Here is a 10,906-nt window from a genome sequence, read left to right on the forward strand (position 1 = left end):
GGAAAATGAAGAGTTTTGCTTGAGATACACTAATTTTGATCAATATGCAGCACCAGGTAGAGATGACCCATTGGCATTAAATATGATCCCAAAGCTCAGGAATGTGTGGGGTGGAGACAGATCCAGGCTGGGCAGAAGGCCAGAGGGCAGATGCAGAGAGTGAGTTGAGAAGAGGACCAAGGGCAGAATAGGAAGAACCCCATTATTTAAGGAGTAGATCAAGGAAGAAAAGCCAGGGAGAGATTGAGAGGCAGTGATAAGGGAGACAAAAGTATCAGAGAACAGAGGCTTAAAATGACTTAAAACTGGAAAAATTGGGAGACAACTATGGCCACATCTGTGGTATCATGCTCTGGCCACATAACGACTTTGAAAAACAAGAATGTCCGCTTACACAGCGGCACAAACATTGTGTATCACCGGCATCCCAGCGCAGGTACAAGGATGCACTGGGTGGAGGCAGAGAAGTAGAAAATAGCTTCCCCAGTCATGACTCTCATAGAGTTGACTACATTCATACTTATTATAACTTCAGAGCCGCTAATGAACTTTGAAATACCAGGTTCCCATAAGTGGAAAGAAACAGTACATTGCTTCAATTTATAGGAATTACCTAACTCCAAACATGGTAATGAGAAAGATTTAAAAGTAAAATCTTTTTCTGGAACACTCTCATATCTGGAAGAACTGGCTTATTAGATTCACTTCTTAAGTGATCCCAAGTATTATTAAATTTCAGCAGCCTCTAATAGTTAGAATAATATTAAAGATATTTGCATAGAATTCTCCAGGTTTTTGGATGACTTAGTACAATATCATAATTTTTTAACATATGAATAGCTTGAAGCCACACAGAATTTATTATGCAATAGTCTACTAGGAATGACGCACATGCATGCTTTGTAGTAGGGGAAGAAGAGAATATTATTTCGTCTACAACACAAATGATGTCCGGGGCACCCGAAATTGTTAAGGTCTATTGAGATGGTGTTTGAAAAGGGTTCCATGGAAACAAAGCTTGGAAACATGGGGTTAAACGACCTTAATTTTTTCCCGTTGGAAGGCTCTGAGAGCCTTGAATATGTTGGTTTATGCTGTGTGGTTCTAGAGATGGATGTAATATACAGCAGCCCCCAAATTTATCTGACCATAAAGTCCCCATTTTTTTCCAAGAACACATGACCTATCTTATTGAATGTCCTATTGGTAGATTATATTTCTGTTCAGAATGTTTGCTGCTCCTTCCTATGGTATCTTTTTTCTATAAGACCATCCTTTCCTACTCCACTGAATACAGGAGCAGTTATGGGACCATTAATATTTTAGGTCATTTGTTACCACAGCTAACTTAGGCTAAGCTGACTCCATCCTTCCTTTAAGCATTGCTAGATTACATGGACCTTACTGCTTTTTATAGTTTCCGTTTTTTAAATGATGAGATGTTCTTAGAATTTCTCTCTAGGTTCAGTCAGTAACACTTGAAGGTGAACTAAAATATATATAGTGCTCAAACTCTTGTATGCCTAGAAAATTACCTGGAATTACCACAGTGGACATTCCCAGGCCCAATTCTCAGAAACTCTGATTCAGTGGCTTGGAGTGGATCCAAGAAATCTGAATTTTATACCAGCCTCCCAATACAAATGGTCTACCAGCCACACTTTGGGGAGTGTATTGCTTTAAAGCCATTCGTCTGATTATCAGTTATAGGTACCATGCATTTAAATAAATGCCATTTCCATTTGAGGCACCATAGAGACTCCTCTTTTGAATGACTAGGGGCATGTATGATATTAGTTACATCACATTTTAGTTTATATTCATTATATTTCATTGTATTTTACTGGAAAATATTTTATGCACAAACTCATGTTTGAATACCTTCTTATTCAGAAAGCCTGACTCTAGGCGACTCTTGGCTCTTGCAAAAAAATCCATCTGCTCTAAAAAGATTAAGTTTTATTATTGATGAAGAGCAAGGGTATTTCTGTTGCAAGTGACTGAAACTTAATTCAAACCACCTTAAGCAAAACAAATATATTGGTTACAGAACTAAAATGTCCACGGTTTTGAGAAAATAAAGTTTGTTGCTGGTTAAGCAGGCAGGAGACATTAAAACTAGAGACCAGACCTGCCTTTGGGAAGGTGTTGGGAGTGGAGGATGTCATTAATAAGAGGGCCACGTGAGGATGGTGTGCAGGTTCCGGTGGGAGGAAGACCCGGCAAGCAAGGCACCACCTGGAGAGTGTGGGGACAGGTGAAGAGACAGTCCATGTAGGTGATTTGCACCAGGGAAGTTCAGCAAGGTGTGACCAGGCAGAAGTCTTGGCAGCTGGTTAAGAAACTAGGGAGGTAGACAGAATAAAGAGTGTCAATCAGTAGGAATCAAGGCTTTACTTATATTTGGATCTAGATGCTCAAAAGATGGCTTCAAGTATCTGGTTTTTTCCATCTCTCAGTTCTGCTTTCCTCCCTGTTACTTCACTCTCAGGCAGACTCTCCCATGAGGAGCAAAATGGGGACCATCAATTTAGTAATCCCCAAGCTGGGTCTCATTGGTCTGGCTTGGGTCAAGGCCAATCTTTGGCTCAATCATTGTGGTCAGAGATGCCCTGTTTGGCCAGGACTGGGACATGTGCCCATCTCTGCAGACAGGGATGAAGTTACAGTTATCTAAATCACCAAGGTTTCCCAAAAGGATATTGGGCCACTATTCCCAGCAGCAAGGGGGTAATGAAGACTGTGCAGGGAAAATTCAATCTGCCCACTGTAGGCTTCTTGATACTTTTCCTACTCTGGATTTGCAATCTGACAGGGAAGGGAATTCACACACTGGATTTTTTTTCCCCCAAAGGGGAATGAATGAATAAAGCAAGCAATTTCAAAGCAAGCAAGCAAGCAAAATGTTTGAAGTAAGCAAACCATATCTATTCCTTTCTGGGAAAATTTCAGAGAAGAACTCAGTGTTATACACCGCTGTTAGGTCTAATTGCAGTCATAAGAACCTGTGTTTTCTACTCCAGCGTTGCCTGTTAATAAAATTTTTACAATAGATGTGTTGAACCTGCATACTTATTAATCTTGCTTTAAATTCACAATTGTGTAGTTTTCATGGAAGCCAGATTTTCTACACACACATCAAGTTTAAGGGGGAAAATGCTGACAACCTCTTGTCCTATTAAGTCAATTACTACAGGCGGGAATCAGAGCCATTTTCTAAAGTATCATGGAGAAGAGCAGTTCGGTCTTCATTATGACTTCTATTAACTCACTCATGATCTTTAACCAAGACGATCTGCATCAAGTTTCTTTACAGAAAAAGGTTTTGGACTCTGCTGTGCCTTTGTATTTATAGCTTGTATTTTCACTTGTTTAGTATTATGGAACAACTTTAGTGTAAGGAAGTTTATAAGTGAAGTTATTTCTCCACTAACCTATTCTTTTACCTAAAGAAAACTTCCTCTGCTTGTCCCCCTGGTATAATTAGATTCCCATTCTTGTATTTTTGTTTGTATACTCGGTTAGTATGATGCCTTGTATATAACGAGTGTTCAATAAATGTCACTAATTAATGACTCAGCCCAAGATCAACATGTTTTGCATTATGCCACCATTCACTGAAGCACTGTGGAGTCATTTCTGAGACAACTCAGAGCTCTGCCAAGATCTAGATATTTGGACATTTTACCAGAGACTTGGAAAATTCCAAAATGAGACTTTTTTTTTTAAAGTGTGGCTTCTTTTTTAAAAAAATCAAAACACAACAGCTACTTTTATTTGTTAATGCTCAAAATATAAAGTGAAGATGGCAGGAAAGGAAAAATGAAGGGGGGGAATCGGAGGGGGAGATGAACCATGAGAGACTATGGACTCTGAGAAACAAACTGAGAGTTCTAGAGGGGAGGGGGGTGGGGGGATGGGTTAGCCTGGTGATGGGTATTAAAGAGGGCACGTACTGCATGGAGCACTGGGTGTTATACGCAAACAATGAATCATGGAACACTATATCAAAAACTAATGATGTAATGTATGGTGATTAACATAACATAATAAAATAAAATTTAAAAAAAGAAAAAAATAAATATAGTATTATATGTCTATGTATAGTTCTACATATGTAGAATAAAAAAATATATAAAGTGAAGCACAATTGATAAAGTGAGGTTTATTTGGGAAGACTGTTAAATTCTATCTAGTTGTTGACAGCTTTGGCAGTCGAGAATTCAACATCTGACTGCACAGAAATATCTCTGATGCATATAATCCATATATAACTTGCACAATCATGCAGATCAAGCAATTTCTGCCATTTCTCACTTCACAGTTCCTCCTCTGCAGAGCTGATACAGTAACAAGTGTATTTATCGTTTTCAGACCATTGTAAAAAACATAGAACCAGCCAAGAAGTCAGACTCCTGTCCTGCCCCTGTAGCCCAGGGGCCATCACGAAGGTGATAAATGGCTGCTATCCCACATGGCATGTGGGAACTGAAAAGTTCAAGGGCATGGAGGGCTTATCCGTGTCAGCCCCTTCCTTTCATAGCTTGTAGGAAAGCTGTTAGAAGTCAGAGTGGGAAAAGAGAGGAGGGAGGAGAGAGAGTTGGCTGCATACCATGGCCAGATGTCCAGAAACTAAATCATAATAGTCTTTTCAACTGGTGTCCTTGAATTCCTTGAGCTATTCATGAAATTCTTATAACCTCAAATATCTGTTTTTATCATCACTGTCGGTTCAAGTCATGGACTCCACAGACAGTTTGGTAGACAATCTTCAATTTTATCATGGACAAATGCATTATGGTTCAATCAATTATTCTGCTTAGGTGAGCACTTCGGGATTATGTCCATAGATCTGTTTCCAGTTAAAAATTAAGTTTTCAGAATGCTGCTTTACCAATTTTCAAAAGTTTTTGCTTTGGATGAATCTGGATTTTGCCCAAAATGCCTCCCCACAACCAGCATGGGAGCACAGGTGAGGTAGAGATGTCATGTGTTTGGTTACTTGATTCTCTCTTATCACAGGCAACTAACTACTGTATCCACAGAAGTCCCTGCTAACATGATTGTGATGTCTGCCAAAGAAACTGTCTAATGTCTTGTTGACGCAGTGAAAATGACGACCAACCCGACTGCAGGTCCTCCTTCACTGGAGGCTTTAGCAGCTTGTTGACTCTTGGCATTTATAGTTGTTTGCTTATTGAATGGTGTCAGGTTTCTATGGCTCCGAGTGCTGGCTCACATTACAGTCAAGTGGAAGGAGGAAAATTCAGACAAGCCTTTCATGGAAAGATAGGCCTGCCAGAATGTCAGGTTTCTTGGTAAATGAACAGAGAAAAGGGAGATGCAATCCCTCTTGACTTTTCCAAGATTTTGACAGAAGGAAGTTGTGGGGTTGAGGATGTGGGTAGGTCACGTTACAACTGGAGATCAGACCTCCCTCCGTCTCTGAGAAGGTTGCTGGTAGGGTAGGAGCAGAGGGATAAGGTCAGTGTGCAGGCCCAGGGTGGAGGAAGGAGAGATGTAGAGGGTCCCAGAACCTGCAGAATCTAGGGACAGAAAGGTGGCAATCCAGATGGTAATCTGCACTGGGAAGGTTAGGTGAGGTATGAGCAGGTGAACATCCTGGCAGGTGGGCTAAGCCTGCCTAGGAGCGGTGGGAATGAGGTAGTCAGGATCAAGAGCACTAGTCAACCAAAATCAGGGCACCGTCTGAGATTAAAGGATAGACCCTGATCTTGGGGGGGCGGGGCGCAGAGGTTACAAGGAAAGCAGTAAGACAGAAAAAGCACAGTGAGTAAATCCTGAAAAATCCCGTTATAACAGTGGCTTGGTCACAAAAGAGTGAGGAAAAGGAAACAGATATTCATTGATTGAGTATCTGACGTTGAATTGGGCTATAGATTTTAGTCATTCATTTATTCAACAAGTGTTAATTGAGCATCCACTATGTGCCAGACACTGTTCTCTGCACAGCGGATAGAGCAGGGAAGAAAACAAAATTCTTGCTTCCTTGGATCTTACTTTTTCACAGGGAAGACAGACAACAAACAAAATATAAAAACTTAATACTACATTAGAGGGTAATGAATGCTCTGAAGAAAAATAAAGGAAGGTAGAAATAGGAAGTATGGGGGATTAAAATTTTCAATAAGGAGGCCAAGGAAAGCCTTGCAGAGAAGGTGACCTTTGGGTGAATCCTTGGAGGAGAGGGTGTGAGCCATGCAGATATCTGAGAAAGAACTTTACAGGCAGAAGAAAGAGCAGGTGCAGAAGTGAGGTGCCCAGTGTATTCAAAGAACAGCAAGGAGGCCAGACAGCTGGATTTGTGCAAGGAAGAGGCATAACAGAAGGAGATGAGGGAGCAAGCAGTGGGGGATGGAGGTGAGGAAACTTTCTAAGCACTTTTGGGCCAGTGGTTCTCAATTGGTATCAGTTTTTTTTGAGGGGACAGTGGGCAACATCTGGAGATATTTTTCCTTGTCACAACTGGAGGCTGCTTGTCCTGATTAAGACTTTAAACAATCCAAAGTGGCATCTTTACATGCATAGGAAGCTCCCATCTGGCCAAACAGTGGGTGGCCAGTACATTGGACAGTGGCACTCGATTTCAAAACGATCTCTGTAAATTGAAGTCATCAGAGACAGATAGGAAGTTGCTTTGTAAAAACTATTACTGATGCATAATATGCAAAAAGAACAGTATACATATCACAAATGTACATACGGATTAATTTTCACAAGCAAAACACCAATACATAACTAGCATCCAGATCAAGAAATGGAACATGATCCATGCCCTGAAAATCCCTCCCCCCACCCACCTTACCCCTCCAATTCACCACTCTTCCAAGAGTAGCCACTCTTCTGACTTTTAATACCATAAGTTTGTTTGCTAGTTTTGGAACTTTTAATAAATGGAACCTTAGAGCATATACTTGACTTCTTTCCCTTAACAAGATTTTGTGAGAGTCATCCATGTTGTCATGTTATCTTCTAGACCATTCATTCTCATTGCTCTATAATATGCCACTGTGTGAAAGAAAATAGTTGATCTATTCTACTTGGATGGGCATTTGGATAGTTTCCAGTTGGGGGTTATTATGAGTTGTGCTGCTGTGAAAATTCTAGTGCATGCTTTTGGTAAACACGTACACACTTCTGTTGGGTGAACACGTAAGAGTGGAATTGCAGGGTTACCGGAGAGAAAAGAAGTCTTAAGGAGATGAAATGTAGCATATTGTAGGGAGGGCAGTAAAAATAGAGATACAGATATGATAGGGGAGATATGGCTAGGTTCAAGAATGAAAGAAGAAGTCCAGAGCTCAGGAAAGAAAAGTCAGTGATGTGAGATAGGGTGTGGTTTAAGCTGATGGTGTGTGCAGGGCAGCAGGTAGCTTGTGGAAATCCAGTGGCAGCCATGTGGGGCAGTGTGTAGGGCTTGGGTATGAGGCAAACAGGCCTGAGTTAGAACCTCATTCTTCCAGATGTGGCTGTGTGTCACTTGACAGCTCAAAGCTTTGGCTTTTCCATTGCAGGAAACAGAGGTTGTGGAAAGATGAAATCCATTCATTCCACAATTATTGAATGATTATCTACCTGTGGGCAGGGTCCTGGGGTTTCAGTGGTGAACAACAACAAAAAAGAGTCCTTGACCTCGTTGATTTTACTGGAAAGGAACACAGTAAACAATGATTAATTACAATTATGGTAAGTACAATGAAGGAATCTAACCTAAATCTAAGCCTCAGGGAGGCTTCTCTGGGGCCCAGTAGACATGAGTCTGGCCAAGGGTTGGGGGTGAGACATTCCCAACAGTATGAGGGAAATCTAAGCAGGGAAGGAGCGTGGCATGTGTGAGGAAAAGAGACAGTGAGTGTGCGAACAGAATGCAAATGGAAGATCAGGGGCAGATTTGATGGGAAGGGCAGGCAGAGCCTTTAAGGGATGAGCTTTACATGAATTGTTAAGCACTTAAAACTGAAAGTAAGGAGAGGGCTGGGGGAAGGCGCAGGAGTGGTGGCAGAATCACATAAATGCAAAGATATAGGTTGATTCATGAATTTGCAGCTCAGTATTCATCCATGAATTCAAATACCTTTGTGGGATGAGGAACCACCAAGTGAATCTGGTCATGGGTGAAATTATTTGGGTATCAATAACTAGTGACTGGGTGAATATATAAATAATAGTTTATGCATTAACATAATCTACAAAAATGTGTTTAAGATAATTTCATTCCCCTTGCTCTGATAGTAACTTAGTTCTGTAGTAGATTTCCATTCTGAGATAGTACCTCAGATTTATTGTGTTACTGTGCACCAACTTCCATTCTAAGCAGTGCCTAAGAGGTGTATTCTCTCATTTAATCCTCATCACAACAACTCAGGGAGGTACATTTTATTATTATTCTTGTTTTACTGATGGGGAAGTAGTCACTGAAAAGTGCACTGATCCACTTGCCCAAGATCACCCAGTTAATAAACACAGCGTCGGAACCCTCTCAGGCAGTCTGATCCCAGCCCCCAAACTCTCAGTGACCACTCTTTATAGCCTCCAGAAAGAGGTCACAAACAAGCCAACACCAACATCTGGTTGGTTTGATTGCTCCATTTCTCATTTTAAATCAACACATTAGCAGTGTGCATTACACATGAATCTCTTGTGAGCTGATTAGCATGATTCAATTCTCAAGGGCTCCATCCCTTAATAGCGGACTAAGAAGGCTGAGCTTCCAAACCTTGATCAATGACTGGACCTCAGGAGAGTGATAAGTGTAGAGATGCGGGAGGTAGGCAAGGTCCAAATCCTTCAGGCCTGTGGCCCATGGAAGTGTTTCAGATCGTTCTCTTAGTGCAGAGGGAAGGGATATGAATGGTTAGGAGGTGATCACAATTGTCTGGGTGAGGGATGCTGGTGGCTTAGACGAGTGTGATGGCAGTTAAAATGGAGATGAAATGAGAGAATCTAAGTAAAAGGCCTTGCAAAACGCTTGGCAACTGTCAACAAGTAGCAACAACTGTCAAATAGCTACTGTCAACAGTGAACGCGTGTTCATTTCAACCTAGCAAAGCAAATTTCATGGCTTGGAATCTGCTGCCTAAAGCATGGAGTTGGGAAAGGTACTGAATGTCTTTCAGACCTACATGGAAGGAGGGCCGCAGTGGATTAGCAGTGTCTGCCATGAGCTCTGGGTAAGCAGCTGGTAGCATGCATGCTGACATTTGCTTTAATAATGATTTGCAAGTAAAGACAAGATTCTTATACAGATGATTTTGAGTCATTTTTCCCAATATAAAAATATTATTAAATATAATATGAAATCTTGTATGATACAAAAAGTTAGGCTTAAACTATAAAAGGATTTTTTTATTGGATAAAAGCAATACCTGATGGATGGTGCATTATAGAAACTGACTGGGTGGACCTTGCATTTGGAAATATTCATGGACAATGCACAGCAAACAAAGGTTTCCGCAGGCAAGGTAGTTTGACTTAGGTCAAATAATTTAGCCCCTCTGTGGAGATCCCTGATGCATATCAACATGTTAAAGGTTCAGAAAAGGAAGCACACTAAAAGAAATCTCTTTTATGGTATTGCACTCAGAATTTTCTAAATTGATTTGACTGTGGAATTTATTTTTTTACTTAACACTTACTAGCATCTCATAGAAACATGATAATATCTGCATTAAGATTGTGTTATCATAACATGATGCTGTGCTCCAAAATTTGTAACACCCTCTCTTTTGGTCCTGGCTTTTGTAGAGCTCAATCAGTGGGAGAGAGGGCGAAGGACACCAGTACACAGTATTTGTTTGTTCTCAGAGAATCATTCTCACTTAATGGTAATTGGTTTTATATACGGCAAGTTTGCTGCAACTCTAATCCCTGACTTTGTGACTAACAGCATTTAACCTTTGTCTGATGAAGATCAGTTGGTAGCCAGAGCCCACGTTCTGAAGTTGTTTGAGTTTGGACTACCCAGCAGAACACAGATTCCACAGAAGCGGGCCAGTCACAGAACACTAGGGCTCATTCATTTTAAAAAGTTTCCAACTTTTAGCTCAGTGCTTGGTACATAAAAGAAACGTCACAAATATCTTTTGAGTCGATGAATGAGTACATAACTGAATGAATAATCATGGTCACTTCTTGTCCTCCCAAGAAAAGGTAATTATGAGACCAGTAGGTATTGTGCCAAATCTAGGAGAAATTTTAAATAACACAATAAGCCTAAGAAATAAACAAGATTTCTTTTTCTTGTTCTCTGGAGATTTAGCAAGTTAGATCTACCTTTGTTGAATTGTATATACTGAAGAAAATAATGTCTTTGGGCAAAAACTGGATAATGCTATTGAATAACTTTGTCTTTTAATAACTTGGATAAGTTTGTGTGAATTAGACAAGTCACATAATCTCGTTTTTTGTTTTTTTGTTTTTTTGTCTTCCGGACTAGGTGATCTCTAAGGTCCCTTTTCAGTTCAAAAGTGTCCGTGAATCTACTCACTCATAAATGCGATGCTTTGTGCTTGTTTTTTTCTTGCAACATTGGAAAAGTGCATAATCTTGATTATAAAACCAGGTCTGAGTCCAGATTGAAAGAGCCCCAGGAAAGCACAGAATTCCAGAATGTTTTGCAAGAATATCCTCACTCATTAAAAGAATGCTATTAAGAGGAAAACAAGAGCTCTATTAACAGATATCCCTACAGAAGAGCTGTACGAAGGCCCCTTCATTGAGCGTATGAATCTTAGTAAGAAGCAGTTCCCCCGAGGGCAGTCTTGATGAGCACGAGTGAGCACGGGTCAACATGGGGACTGGTGACTCAGGCAGGTACCCAATAACCTCTAGGCGCGATTATGAGCCAACATGTATATGTGCTCATGAAGGGGCAGCCACTGTTCTA

This window comes from Neomonachus schauinslandi, chromosome 7, assembly GCF_002201575.2.
Source record: "Neomonachus schauinslandi chromosome 7, ASM220157v2, whole genome shotgun sequence".
In the NCBI taxonomy this organism is placed as follows: domain Eukaryota; kingdom Metazoa; phylum Chordata; class Mammalia; order Carnivora; family Phocidae; genus Neomonachus; species Neomonachus schauinslandi.